Source organism: Hyaena hyaena, unplaced genomic scaffold (genome assembly GCF_003009895.1).
Source record: "Hyaena hyaena isolate Hyena2069 unplaced genomic scaffold, ASM300989v1 scaffold_360, whole genome shotgun sequence".
Taxonomy (NCBI): domain Eukaryota; kingdom Metazoa; phylum Chordata; class Mammalia; order Carnivora; family Hyaenidae; genus Hyaena; species Hyaena hyaena.
The window spans coordinates 62357-77734 of NW_024080993.1; positions in this window are offsets into that span (position 1 = coordinate 62357).

Sequence of the window (15378 nt, forward strand, 5' to 3'; positions counted from 1 at the left end):
GTATTCACAATATGCACTATGCTGTTTACATGGTTTACATAAACTTTTTTATACCTAAGATGTGAATTTCCCTTCTTTGCCTATTACTTTGTCAAATGTCCTAACAACAGAGCCTGTTTGATATGCCTATTCTTGTAGTCATAGAAACATGTTACATTATTCATTTTGTTGTCTTAACACTTTTTTCCCTTTTCTCCAAATAACAAAAAGACAAGTAAATAAGTGTCTTCATTTATCATAAACACAGACTTCTTTTTATATTTTTTTTCTGGCATAGGCTGCTTGTAAATGCTCTTTTAGAAAAAAGTAAATGTGGATGAAATAAATGTATTGTTATTAATATTACTGAAAGCAATATAATTTTTTAAAACACAAACTTGTTTTTCAGACATGTTACTCTATTCTCCCTTGAGGCTTTCTATAAAATAAGAATAAATACTAAAGCCAGGAGGGCCAAGAAACTATTCTGAGATCAATTTCAGTATGTTTATTTAATTTCACTCACAGTTGGGGGGCCTTTGTGTGATGGGCACCTGAGATCTGGGTGAAGTCATGACTGCCTGTTCAATGGCTGAAATCTCATTGAACACATAAATACCTTAACAGCAAATATAAGTGTTATACAGAGCCTGGGTAATTATGAAAGATGAGCTGTACAGAGATGGACTGAAGACTTGATTTAAGTGTTCTAAGGAGCCTCTGATGATAATCAGTCCTGGTGATTCTTTTAGATAGAAGTGAATGACATTTGAAATACGTAAAAATAGAAACCTACTACCTAACCACTTCCAAAGGATGTGGTCATCCTATTTCATATAACAGAAGAGGAATCATATCAAGATTCTAAGTATTCGGTTCTAATTGCTCACCAGATAAACTCCTATTTAGTGTATATATCCTAACCCATGTGCTTATAACATTTTTCCCAGGGTCAATGAATATACACTGAGGTCTAAATCTTGAAGCCAATTGCTACTGCCAAATCCCTATTGGATTAAATGATTTCCTAGGGCTGGAGTACATTCTCTATGTTAGAAATTTGATTTTCCTAAGCCAGAATGTAATGCTAAAGAGATTTATAAACAGCTGTTGGCCCTTTGTTTGTGTAACTAGAACACAAGAAGGTATCTAAATATTGAATAACTTTCTTCACTTTGTGGAATTTGGAGTTCTGTTGACTGAGATAGATAAACTATGCTTCCAGCCAGACTCCTTAAAGGTTAAGTGAGGCCTATATTCTACCCATTTTTTTTTTAATGAACCACCAAAGAAAATTAATGTATATTCAATGTAGAGTTTACAGAGTTCCCTTTTAACTAGAAGTTATCTGCATTTCAGCAATTATTGATGAGGTTACTGCTGTGTTCAAAGTACTATACTATGTGCTAGGGTGATACAAAGATAGTTTCAATACAACATGTGTCCTAAATTAAAACCATAATGTTATATTCACCTAGAATATTAATATATTTGACAGTTTCAGAAACAAACACCAGCTAGTAGCTTTCTTTGTCCAGGTAATTATAGAAAACATCGTATTTCTATCAAGGGACTTTCTGTTGTTTCTCTTAATTTAAATATTTCACAATATGCTTTGGTCATGAACTGTGAACAAGACACTAAAAGAACCACTCTGGACTTAGAAAGGCATTTTAATACATCGTGGCTTATTTAGGGCATTGGTACTCTTTTAAGAAATTTAAGGAGATCTTTTTAAAAATTAAATCCTCTGAAAGGGCACCTAGGTAACTCAGTTGGTTGAAGGTCCAACCTCATCTGAGGTCATGATCTCACAGTTCATGGGTTTGAGCCCCATCCTGAGCTCTGAGCTGACAGTTCGAAGCCTGGAAGCTGCTTCAAATTCTGTGTCTCCCTCTCTTTCTACCTGTCCCTTGCTTGTGCTCTCAATCTCTCTCTCTCTCTCTCTCTCTCTCTCTCTCTTCTCTCTCTCAAAATAAATAAACATCTATAAGAAATTAAAAAAAAAAACACAATTAAATCCTCTGGAAAAAGTCTTGGTTCACAAAAAGATTAGATGTTATGTTGTGATTTGTTGTGACCTAAAGAAGCAATTGTATCATATTATTTTCCCACATAGATTTTAAACCAGCTGAAAAGATATTCGATAAAATACTATCTTTATTACCAATACATTCGGCTAGAAAGTATTGTGAGGACCAGAAATTAAAATGTACTTCCCACATGTTTTCCACCTGAATTGAACTTGGCTTTAGCTGTTTACGCCCAGGTGATCTAATCCAAAACTGCTGTGACCATCAAACATGAAAGTGTCGGTAGCATGAGAAATGTGGGCGTAAATACGTAAGAGTTTAGTGATGAGCATTGAGTTTATAAGGGAAGGTGATCCAAATTCTCAGGGTGAGGTGTGCACTCATGAGGGGCTTGGTTTCATGCCAGCAGAGCAGCCAAGGTTCATTTACGATTTTCAATTAGAGGAAAATAAAGATTAATTTTTTTGTTTGAGAAAGTCCTCAGGCAAGGTGTTGAATATTAGTGAAAGCTAAAGTAGAGAAAAATCAAGAAAGATGACTGCAGTCATTTTTTGACAATATTAAGTCTATTTCGGTTTTAGATTATTATTTTGATCCACAGATATTTTCCCAGTGATTTTATGTCTGGTATTTGTTAAAAATAAGTTAAAATAAACTCTGAGTGTCAATATCTTACCATGATCATTGGTATACATTTTATGCTACATCATTCCAGTAATAACACAAAATGAAAAGGAAGGCCATTTACAAGTAAAGAAGGAATATAAAATAATTTTGACAACCTCATGTTCTACACTTGACAATGAACTCTAATCATGCCACAGAAAATAAAGAAAGCACTTTAATTTTGAATCCTCATGAAAACTTCAACATCATATATCCATATTCACAAGAAAAATTAATCAAAGGCAAATGTTTTGAAAACATTAATGTGTTTTAAACTTAGAACATAGTACTTTAATTTTTTTTAATTTGAACCTGGAAGAATCAAGAATAAGGTGATGTTAGGCCAGTACTCTAAACATAAAAAGAGTCTCTTTAGATGAAAAATCAGAAATGAGCCATGTGATTATGTTTATTGATCCAAAGATAAATTAGGTTAAAGTTAAAAATAATACCTTGAAGTTTCAGAGCAAGGACTTTAACCTAGGTATAACAGAAAAAAATAATTCTTAAAATATCTGTATTTTCTTTGGGGAACCAACCTTAGGGAGTTTTGCAAGGATTATCAGAAAGAAGAATGAAATATAAATTAGGATGTAGAACGTATCACAGAAAAGCAGTGTGTTCATGCCATATCTGATGTATAACTAACTCTATGAGCCCACTGATGTTGAACTTGACACAACATGTCTTATCGTATTTGGTAAATGTTTGGACATACCTTTTCATAAAAATAAAATTTGAGGTAACTCTCTAGGTGAAGTGATGGTTTCGTCAATGAAAACTAAATGCTATTATTTTGTTACAGGATTTAATAATATGATCTACTTGCACTGATATCGAGTGCAAATAGATTCACAATTATAAAGTCATGTTGTCAAAGGGCACTGTTCCATTTCACTTAATAATTCCAAACCAAATCACAGTGAGAAAATTTAAGTTGAGGCTCAATACAGCAATCAAGGAAAACAAACCAGCTGTGATCCTCTGGCCCACTGCAACCAAACCCTGTTATACTTCCACAGAGAATGTAGCTGGTACCTAGCGTGACTCTGAACTATCTTAAAAGGATAATGTCCCATATTCCTTTTTCTTGATTTAGTTGCTAATTTTTATACTGGGGTAATTGCCTTTCCAGAAATTCAGAGTGGTGCCCAGTTTGTACCTCAATCTAACCCGAATTTAGCTATTTTCCTATCTAAGTCTACTCTTGGAAATCCACACCTTGATAATATAGTCATACTTTAACTTTTTCATCACTCAGTCTTTTTTGCATTCTTTGCTTCCATTGTGTCACCAGACATTAAAATGCTTCCCCTAATTAAGAAATCATTTCATTCAGAAAAAGTTACACAAGAATCCTTGGCAAACAGGGAGCTTCCTCTTCACAGATTGTTTTCATGTATTTATTTCTGTTTATTTTATCATATTCTGTAGAAACGTGGTCCCCATATGTATGAGCCACTGATCATGGAGCTTCATGTATTTATTTCTGATTATTTTATCATGTTCCATAGAAATGTGGTCCCCATATGTATGAGCCACTGATCATGGAGCTGTTGAGGATAAATAGGAAAAGTGAGAATGGGAGAGTATATTCAAAAAGGAGGCAGAAAACGTGGCAAAGGAGGGTAGAGATTTTGCAAGAGAGCCATGAGAAACACAAAAGCAAAATAAAGGAGGTTAGACACAGGATTGAGTTGCGCCCTGCACGTAGCTGTGAAGGATAAACCATGCACTGGCAATCGCAGTAGAGGTACTTAAGATTTTGGAACAAAAACATAACTACTTGTGCAGTTCATTATTCATATTTGGGTGGGGGGGACAAAACCGAAGATATTTCCTACCCTGACATATGTACCTGAAGCATTACCATGTGAAACCATGAGACCTGAGCTTGTCATTATTTTGGGGGGTGCTAATTTGACCAACCATGTTTTTGAGTGGGGTGATCATAGAAAAATTTCATCCGTAAATGAAATTGCCATGTATGACACTGGACTTGAGAAGGTTCTCAGTGCAAAAGTAAATAAAAGGAGCAGTAAATTAGACTTCCATGACATTGAGCCCTGGTGTATAGACACCTCTCCTTTGACCTTCAGTCATGGCCTTGTGAGAACTCTTCTGTCAGTATATTGAAGAATTAGAAGAAAACCATGTGGTTTACTAGTGATTCAAACATATGCAAATATCACCTCAAACTGGGAGTCTGTAGCCAGCTCCACACCAGTGTTTCTCTGAGGACAGTAAGAAAGGGAAATAACCCCAACAGGCATAATACGAGTGGCACATCTCATTACTCCTTTTTCCTTAAAAGGGAGATGGCAACTTTCTGGCAGTCACTAGACATTTGGCTGAATAATCTGTGATCTAGAAAGCATGACATAAGAAAATTGGCAACACAGAATCCAAGGAATAAAGTTTGTAGACAAACCCCTCAGAATAAGTGAGGGTAAAAGGGTACTTTTGTCCTTTGTGAATCTCATTAACGCATGTATTTCAGTGAGCCCTTTCCATAATCAGGAGTTCAAGTTGACCTATTCTAGGGACTTAAGGCAGCTTAGTACCACATACCACAGTCTTTTCTGTTTTTGCCTGATGACCATGTGAGAGAGGCAGCCATGGGGACAGATACAAAGGTAACACAGGATCTCAGCAATATCTGATCTCTCCAGCCATTGCAGAGATGGACACTGAGCTCCTAACAGGGAATGATCATAACTAAGAGAACTAGCAGCCTCCTGGTGCAAGATTAATTACATTGGGCCCCTTCATACTGGAAGGGCCACGATTTATTGGTAAGCATTGCTGTTCTGCATATGGAGTTATCTTTCTTCCTTTCAGCTATTTTGCCAGCCCTCCTCTCCATGAACTAAAATCATGTTTTATTCATTTCCATGTTTTTCCATGCCAAGGAACTTATTTTAGAGAAAGGAAAGTATAACATTGGTTTATTTGCTCATTCTTTATCTCCATATATTAGAGAGATTTTAGACTGAGTACTATGACCATTTATGTGTCTCTCTCCCTGATTTTGACCTTAGCCATAAAGAGAAGAATGTGATTATGAGATTAAAAAGATTAAGTCAAAGTAAGTCTGTCTCTGTCTGCATCATTCAACTTCTAAGATCTATGGTATTTACAGCTGTTCACCTGGACTGTGTCTAGGGAGAGACTGGCTGGTTAAAATCTGGTATCAGAATAGACAAAAGATAACATCAGTTTTAACTGCCATTTTCTGGCTAATAAACCAAGTAACCATTATAAATTGTGGTTCACAAAATACTGTTAGAAAGCCAAAAATAAATTCAGAAGAATATAGTAATACAAATTCCTAAGTTTGAATTAAGATGAGTAAGCAATTGCATAAAGGAGACATACACTTATTTTAATTAATTGTAAAATTATTTTATTTAAAGTAAATTATAAAAGCATTTAATCAAAGAATTTGGACTCATATCAAAGAATATTACAAGGACAAAAGGAAAATATCTTGGCTTATTAAGCCTTCTGTAAGAGGAAAGAGACATATATCTCTGATGAACACTAAACAGGTTATTCCTCTCAATTTTGAAATCAACACTTTGGTTTTTCTTTTTTTCTGCCAGAACTTCATGAAACAAAATAATTTCATACTGTTATACCACCATAAATATGGAACTATTTATCCAATATTTTTCCATAGCTACATCAGACATCAGAGCCATTAGTCTCTTGGACATCTTTTAAAATTGGGGTCTCTCCCTGACCCTCCCCTATTCACGTTGTCTCTCTTCTCTCTCTCAGAAATAAATAAAACATTAAAAAAAATTTTAAAACATGGCTTTGGTTTGTTTTGTTTTTTAACAAATTGAAGGATGGAGATCCAACATCCATTAACAGACACACATAGGTTTTCAGTAGAATGTTTGATATCATTAGGTTTATATTATATTCAATTCATTAAATAAACTCTTAAAAATTTCATAGGAGTTCTTTAAACACTGGATAATTTGGAAACAAGAATGTTTGTCATATATTGATTTATATGTGGACTGAATCATAAACGTAACAAATATATCTTATCTTTTGATAATTGTTTAAATCCCTTTGTGTCTTTCATCCTTTCGGTTGAGGCTCTCCATGATGTGTCCTTCGCCCATCTTCCCAGGCTTTCTTCTCTTCAGTCTTACCCCACCTCCACTCCAACCACTAGACCACACTGCTTCTCATTCCCATGGCTTTCATCCCAAGGACAACTTCCTGCAAAGAAGACCACTCCTCAGGACCAGCCTAAAACATCTCAGAGGTGAGGAACATCTATTTATCTTTTGAGGATCAGTCTGTTCTTCAGTTAGGCCTTCTTGAAATGTTTCCGAAGGTCTAGAGTAAGAGCACAATGAACTAGGGTAGAGCTCTGACAGTTATGAATTGTATTATCTGAACTTCTATGATCCTCGGTGTTCCCCTATTTTAAAAAAAAGGTATTGTTGGGGCGCCTGGGTGGCTTAGTCGGTTAAGCATCCGACTTTCGCTTAGGTCATGATCTCGCGGTTCGTGGGTTCGAGCCCCGCGTCGGGCTCTGTGCTGGCTGCCAGCTCAGAGCCTGGAGCCTGTTTCAGTCTGTGACTCCCTCTCTCTCTGACCCTCCCCTGCTCACGCTGTCTCTCTCTCTCTCTCTCCTAGAAATAAATAAAAAACATTAAAAAAAAAATTAAAAAAAAGGTATTGTGGGGAAAGTGAATGGTAGATAACAAAATATATATAGCACTTATTAATATTAGAATTTTACACACCAGTATAATGTGTCTAACACACATTATATATAATATAATATATATATACATATACTATAATGTGGTTTCTATTTTGTCACCTATAATGACTTGGAGATGAAAGCCATTTTACTTTTAGCATCCTGTGGGTACCTTCTTATTTTATAGGATGAATTATATATTTTCAAAAGTGTTATTTTCTAATTTAAAATATCATCTATAAATGTGTGAAATGCATTAAAATAGAAACAAAAAATAAAGGTAACCAAAATAAAGCTCCAAATCTAATCACAATTAAATATTTTTATATAGCTACAGTACCTTATAGATAATGGTAAATGTGTGTCTATATACAGTTCATTCTCTTCTGTCCTTTTCTTCTTCTTTCCTTTCTTCCTTCCCACACATATGTGGGATATCTATATCTACCTACATATGTATATTTTGATCCACATAGGAAGTAATATAAATATGTGCAGATACACACCTCTCAACAGTTATTTAGTTGGATTATTCTGGCTTATAAACGAGTATTCTTGTGCCTAAATATTTTAATTTAGCTCTTAAGTTGGAAGCAGAATGCTTATCTTGATGACTATCTTATAGTAAATGTTTAATAACTTTTATCCAATCTGCTATTGGTGTTATGATGACCATGATGATAATTACTAGGATTATTTTTATTATATTAATGTATATCAAAATTCCCTAGGTAAAAACACGATTCCTCCAATATATAAAATTATCAATATTTTTCTGAAAGATCTGATATGTTTTTAAGTATGTTCTTTCTGAAGGATATTCAAGTTTTAAATTATTATATTACCTTTTTGACAGTTTTTAAAAATTTGTTCTCATTATAGTATTTTATTTAATTTAGATGTTATGAATTTTGGATTTACTTTTGGGGCTTTTGAGTACAGAAATCAAGTAAATGTTTTTATATATTCTTTTTTTCATTTGCCATCCTTAACTTTAATTTCTTTAATTTTCATGAAGCCCTGTTTTAATTATTATGGGGATCAATTTCAAAAGAAACTGGGATGTCTATTAAATGGTAATAAGTTAAAAAACCCATAGAGACAGAAGTCCATATAATATATTTAAGAAAAGAAAACCAAGGTGCAATAGACTGAATGTTTGTGTCTCCTCAAAATTCATATGTTGAAATCCTACACTCCCGGTGTGATAGTTTAGGAGGTGGGGCCTCTGGGAAGTAGCTTAACTGCTGAGGCTAGAAGGCTCATGAATGGGGTTAGTACCCTTACAAAGACTCCAGACACATCCCTCACTTCCTTCTGGCCACGTGAAGTGCAAGAAGTTCATCTTCTGACCGAACCAGGGCTTGCAAAGCAGGTGAGGGGAGCCCGCACCAGAACACCACTTGCGGACACGCTGGTGTCTGACTTCCAGCCTCCAGAACTGTAAGAAATAAATGTTTATTGTTTACAAGCCACCCTACCTACTATCATTTTCCTTAGCAGCCCAGACTACATTGCAAAGTTAAATTTCGGATGGTAACATATTATCTTTTCGAATATCTTTTTCAAATCAATTGATAAATTTGTAAAGATATCATTGATACTTCGAAATATAATTGGTAAAATTGATGAAGTATAATTGATAAAAAGCATTGTGTGTATTTAAGGTACAACATAATGTTTTAAAATATGTACACATTGTGAAAAAATGATTGTGACAATCAAGCTAATCAGCATATCATCACCTCATATACCTCACTTTTGTGTGGCCAAAACACTTAGATTGACTCTCTTAGCAAATTTCAAAAGTAGAAGACTTACTGTCGTTCTGATCAATCGTTTAGATATCCAAAATGCATCAACCCCTACTTCCCACTATCAGAATGAATTTCCTGTCTAAACATTTTAAAAAAATGAAAAAATTACTCTAGAAGAGTATATAGGAAATATATACTTTATTTCCTCATATACTATATATTTCTCCATTGTCTTGACACAAAAAAAACCCCAGAATTTTCAGAACAGGAAAAAAAGCTTCAATATTTAATCCCTGTATTATATTAAGATGAGGAACTATTTGCTATCAAAAGATGTCATTAAGAGAAAAAAATCTGGGTGAGATAAGATGTTGGCAGCACAGATATCAAATTAGGCACTTATATCCAGATAATAAAAGCACAACTCAAACTCAATGAGAAAATGTTAAAAAAATTGAAAAAAGTCTTGAAGCACATCACAAGAATATATTCAAATAGCCAATAACTGTATGAAAAGTTATTTATTAGTCATCATGGAATTTAAAACACAATGCAAAATAGCTACATAGACATCAGAAAAACAAAATGAACAGTGTATAATACCCTTTTGGTGTTCTGAGACCAAATCCAATGTTAGGCATGGACTACACCAACACCCACACCAACACCATCAAGTAGTTCTGAGACACCAGCAGGGTGTTTGAGAATTCAACTCAATTCTGATAATGTCTACTTGGAAATATTATCAAATTCCACAGCTTAAGGGTTCAGTCTTACAAGACTGCCATCCCCCCTCCCCCTTCAACCACCAAGGGCAAGTCCAGGCTTTCACCTGCACTTCTGATCAAGGGGCTAGATTAGATGCTCCCACAACCTCTCCTTGGGTTTGACTAATTTGCTAGACCTCCTCACAGAACTCAGAGAAACATTTCACCTACTAGATTCTCAATTTATTATAAAGGATATAACTCTGGAACAGCCAGAGAAAGAGATGTATAGAACAAGATATGGGGAAAGAGAGCACAGTTTCTCTGCCCTCTCAGAGCACACCACTCTCCCCTAGATTTCCACATGTTCACCAACCCAGAAGCTCTCCAAACCCTGTATTTTAGGGTTTTTATGGAGGCTTCATTACATAGGCGTGATAGATGAAATCATTGGTCATTGGTGATTGATTCAACCTTCTGCCAAGGTTGATGTCCCCAGATATCAAGGGTGGGACTGAAAGTTCCAACCTTCTAATTACTTGGCTGGTTTCTCTGGTGATGACCCCCATCCTTAGGGGATCTAGGGAAAATAAAGCCACTTTATTCACATAACAAAATATACTTTTATCACACTGCTTATCACTTGGGAAATTCTAGGCATTTTAGGAGGTCTGTGTCAGAGATAGGGACAAGGACCAAATACTGTATCTTTCTTCTTTGTTTTATAATATCACAGTATACAACACCAAGTATTACAACAGAAGTCAAGCCACTGGACTCATATCCTCAGCTGGTGAGAGTACAAATTACTACAGTCTCTTTTGAAAACTGTTAATCAATATCAACTAAAACTGAATTATTCATCATAGGACCCAACTATCCTCTTCCTGAAATTCTCAAGAGAAGTGCAAATCACATGTTCAAAAGAATCACATAGAAGTACGCTCATAGCACCATTAAATGAAATTGTTGCCAGGTAAGAATATCTAAAAGCCCATCAACAGTGAAAGGAATCAGGATATTTGAGTGTGCTCACACCATGAATTCAAGAAAGCAACGAGGCTGTGAGAGTTGTAGTAACAGAGGTATATGTATGAATCTCACAAATTACTTTTTTAAGAAAAGAGAAAAAAGGGGAAACAGAATATAAACAGACTGTAAATTTCCATTTAGATAAAGTTCAAGTCAAAACTAACCTGTGACCTTGGAACTGAGTGTACTGTTTGCCATTGGGCCAGGAATGGGACAGGCCCCGGGGAAGCCTCCTGGTACGGGTGTTTCTCCAACTCCTGGTGCCACCTTGTTATCAGTTGGTGAGAATTCATTGGGATGCAGTCTTCCATTTATACCCTTTTATGTGCATATGCTATAATTCACTACAAAGTTAGAAATTAAAAAAAAAAGAACATTGGATGCAGAAAAGTCGGAGACACAAAAAGATCAATCAGGCCTACTGAAAAAAAGGGCTTACTCATTCTTGCCCTGACAATTAAATGCAGCAAAAACCGTGAAAGTGTATTTCTTTGTTTTAAATAACAGTTTTCATACACTACCAAATGCTATTTGGTGTATACCACACGGAGAGGCCCCTGGCTATTTCTGTCTCATTAAAAAAAACCCGATTTCTCACTTTTAAAGTTTTCTCTAGTTGAACGTCATTAAGTGGGTAAATTAAATATATTCTGATAAAAGGCAAATATTTAACAATCCACTTCAGGAAGTCATTTGCATGAATTTCTGAAAGATAATGCACTATCAGCAGTTCTAAATTAGTACTCAGAGAATTGAAAAGGAAAATGTACATACAGTCTTATTACAGAATTGGTTCTTCACCGACTTTGAAACAAAAGGAATGCACAGGACCTGACAAATGTGGCTTGTTCAAATACCTTTGAATAACAAGCATCAGGAGCAAGTATCTTTCACTTTCTAGGACAATTTGTATACTGTATGTTTTTAAAATTGTTCATGTGAAGATCCTGCCATGATAAAGTGGTTTGCCCAACTCTTTCTTTCTTTCTTTTTCTTTCTTTCTTCCTTCCTTCCTTCCTTCCTTCCTTCCTTCCTTCCTTCCTTCCTTCCTTCCTTCCTTNCCTTTCTTTCTTTCTTTCTTTCTTTCTTTCTTTCTTTCCTCCTTCCTTCCTTCCTTCCTTCCTTCCTTCCTTCCTTCCTTCCTTCCTTCCTTCTTTCCTTCCTCTTTCTTTCTTTTTTGCAAACAGGTCTAGCAAACCTATGGCAAAGAGGCCATCACTGTTAGGATTCAGGCCAGTATTTTAAATACTATGTGACCTCTATCATGGTTTAAAAAACTGGAAATATCTATTCTTTCCTTCTCTCAGGCTAAAAAAGATCCGAGGGGGGAAAATATGGGAGATAGAGTTTGTTCATAAAGTCAAGGGCACGTGGGCAGTAAGCGTATTACAAGGCTAATGTCCGTGTTCTCCCACGTGGCCACAGCTGGTGGAGAGCAGACGAAGGCATCTTCCTGCCAGGACCCTCAGTGTCTAGCTCTTTGTCGTGTCCTTCCTGCAGCGATAATGGGGAGCGCTGCAGTGCCCTATCTCAGAACAGCTTAGAGCAAAACTCACCCATCTTGATTACACTATTGACTTTTTTCTTCTTCCCTTCTCAACTCTTAGAGGTGTTCATACTTTATCCAGATCCTCCTTTCCCATATGATTATTTTTTTCTTCTCTGAATGACTGGTCCCAGGCCTACCTTTTTCTGTGTGAAATTAAAAAACGAAACAAACATACAAACAAACCTCACCCGGAGCTATCAGTGGGTGCTTCACAATGCCTTCCATCAAGCCCTTTCCACAGGGAGGGGAGTTTGAGGAGCTTCTGGGAGCTTCACAGCTGGGGACACTCTGCTTTTAAAAACCTTTGACACTCAGGGCGCCTGGGAGGCTCAGTCGGTTAAACATCTGACTCTTGGTTTTGGCTCGGGTCATGATCCCAGGATTCTGGGATCAATTCTTACATTGGGTTCCATGTTGAGTGTGAAACCTGCTTGAGATTTTCTCTCTTTTCCTTCCCTCTGCCTCTCTCTCCTGCTCACATACACTTTCTCTCTTTTTCTAAACAAATAAATCTAAAAATAAGAAATAATAAGAAATAATAACCTTTGACACTTTATACATTCTGAGGAAAATCATTTCCTCTTGTATGAAATCCTAAATGCGGCACAAGGCTGTTCAATATTCATGTAGTCTCCATGCTTTTCAGCAGATATCAAGGGGATTCCAATATATGTTTCCATATACCTTTTTTAAATAAAATTTTTAGATCAGCTTAGGTTCACAGCAATTTTTTAAAAATTTTTAATGTGTTTATTTATTTTTGAGAGAGAGGGAGACAGAGTATGAGTGGAGGTGGAACAGAGAGAGAAGGAGACATGGAGTCTGAAGCTGTCAGCACAGAGCCCAGTGCAGGGCTCAAACCCACAAACCATGAGATCATGACTTGAGCCAAAGTCAAAGTCAGACGCTTAACTGACTGAGCCACTCCGGCACCCCTAGGTTCATGGCAAAATTTAAGAGAAGGTACAGAGATTCCTTATCTATCCCTTGTCCCCACATATGCACAGCTTTCCCCACTGTTAAGATCCTGCCCCAGACCGATACTGCTGTTATAATGAATGATCCTATACTGACCTATCATTATTACCCCAAGTTTATAGATTATAATAGAGTTCAGTCTTGGTGTTGTACATTTTAAGAAGTTTGGACAAATGTATAATGGCTGTAGCCACTACTACGGTATCCTACAGAGTAAGTTCCCTGCCTTAAAATTCCTGTGTTCTCTCCTTCTCCCCACCCTCTGGCAACCACTGGTACTTCTATCTCCATAGCTTCTTTCGCCTTTGCCAGAATGTCATTTAGTTTAAATCATACAGAATGTAGCTTTTTCAGACTGGTTTCTCTCATGTAGTTATAAGGATTTAAGTTCTTCTACATCTTTCTATGGTTTGCTAGCTCATTTCTTTTCAGTGCTGACTTTCCCACTGTCTGTATATACCATGGTTTATTTATCCACTCACCTACTAAAGGGCATCTCAGTTGCTTTCAAGTTTTGGCAATTTTGAATAAAATTGCTATAAACATCTGTGTGCAAGTGCTTGTGTAGACATAAGTTTTTAATTCCTTAGTGTAAACACCAAGGGATGTGATTGCTGGATCATATGAGAAATGTATGTTTAATTTTGTAACAAACTGTCAGGCATTATTCCAAAGTAGCAATTCGTATTCTCAACATATTTTTTAAAATACTTTTTTATGTATTTTTTAAGTTTATTTATTTATTTTGAGAGAGAGAGAGGAGAGAGAGAGAGAGAGAGAGAGAATGAGAACAAGTAGGGGAGGGGTGGAGAGAGGTAGAGACAAAATCCCAAGTAGGCTCCACACTGTCAGCACAGGGCCTGATGTGAGGCTTGAAACCATTAAGCATGATATCATGACATGAGCCAAGATCAAGACTCAGATGCTTAACCAACTGAGTCACCAGACACACCCCTTTCTTTCTTTTTCTGTTTTTGTAGTATTAGTTGTAACTTGTTTTATTCAAGCGATCTCTCTCCAATAGGAATTATAAGCTTCCTAAAAGTTATATTACACCTCTGACTTTTCAATCTTGATGTATTCTGAAGCTGGTGTGTCTGTAGGCTGGTAAGGACTCACGACTTATTACTGAACAACTGCATTATTAACAAGAAAGTTATGTTTCATATTAAATAGAAAAAGACATGGCTTTTCAGTATTTGTCATATTTCATAGTTAATAAAAGGTTTTTCAACTACAATAATATAATTATTCTTATGTGTCACTTCAAAAATGTCTTTAAGCTTCAGGCTTTTTATTCCAAATGAAGCCATAAATCAGATCCTTATCACATTACCAGATATGGCACAATTCCCTAAGATGATCTTAATTATAATGTTTTGATTGTTTGAACACGGTATCTTTAATATAATTGTTCTATTCTACTTCCCTGTGTTTTTAAATTATACAGTCTCTTGAAAATGCATGTATCTAAAGTTAGTAATTAGTGGCACATTAAAATATTTTGCCGTTGACTTTATTGCTTAAAATTCCTTTGTTTTAGAGCTTACTTCCATAACAATAGTTTAAACCTGAATCACAGTTGTTATTCTTTTTTTTTTTTTAATGTTTTATTTATTTCTAGGAGAGAGAGAGAGACAGCGTGAGCAGGGGAGGGTCAGAGAGAGAGGGAGTCACAGACTGAAACAGGCTCCAGGCTCTGAGCTGGCAGTCAGCACAGAGCCCGACGCGGGGCCCGAACCCACGAACCGCGAGATCATGACCTAAGCGAGAGTCGGACGCTCAACCGACTAAGCCACCAGGCGCCCCTCACAGTTGTTATTCTTATATATTTTATTTTATTCTCCCACCCACACATCTTTCTATTCAAACTTAATTTTAATCTGAAACTTTACTCAAATCACTTCTTTTTTTTCTAAGTCATCAACAATTTACAGCATTAAGT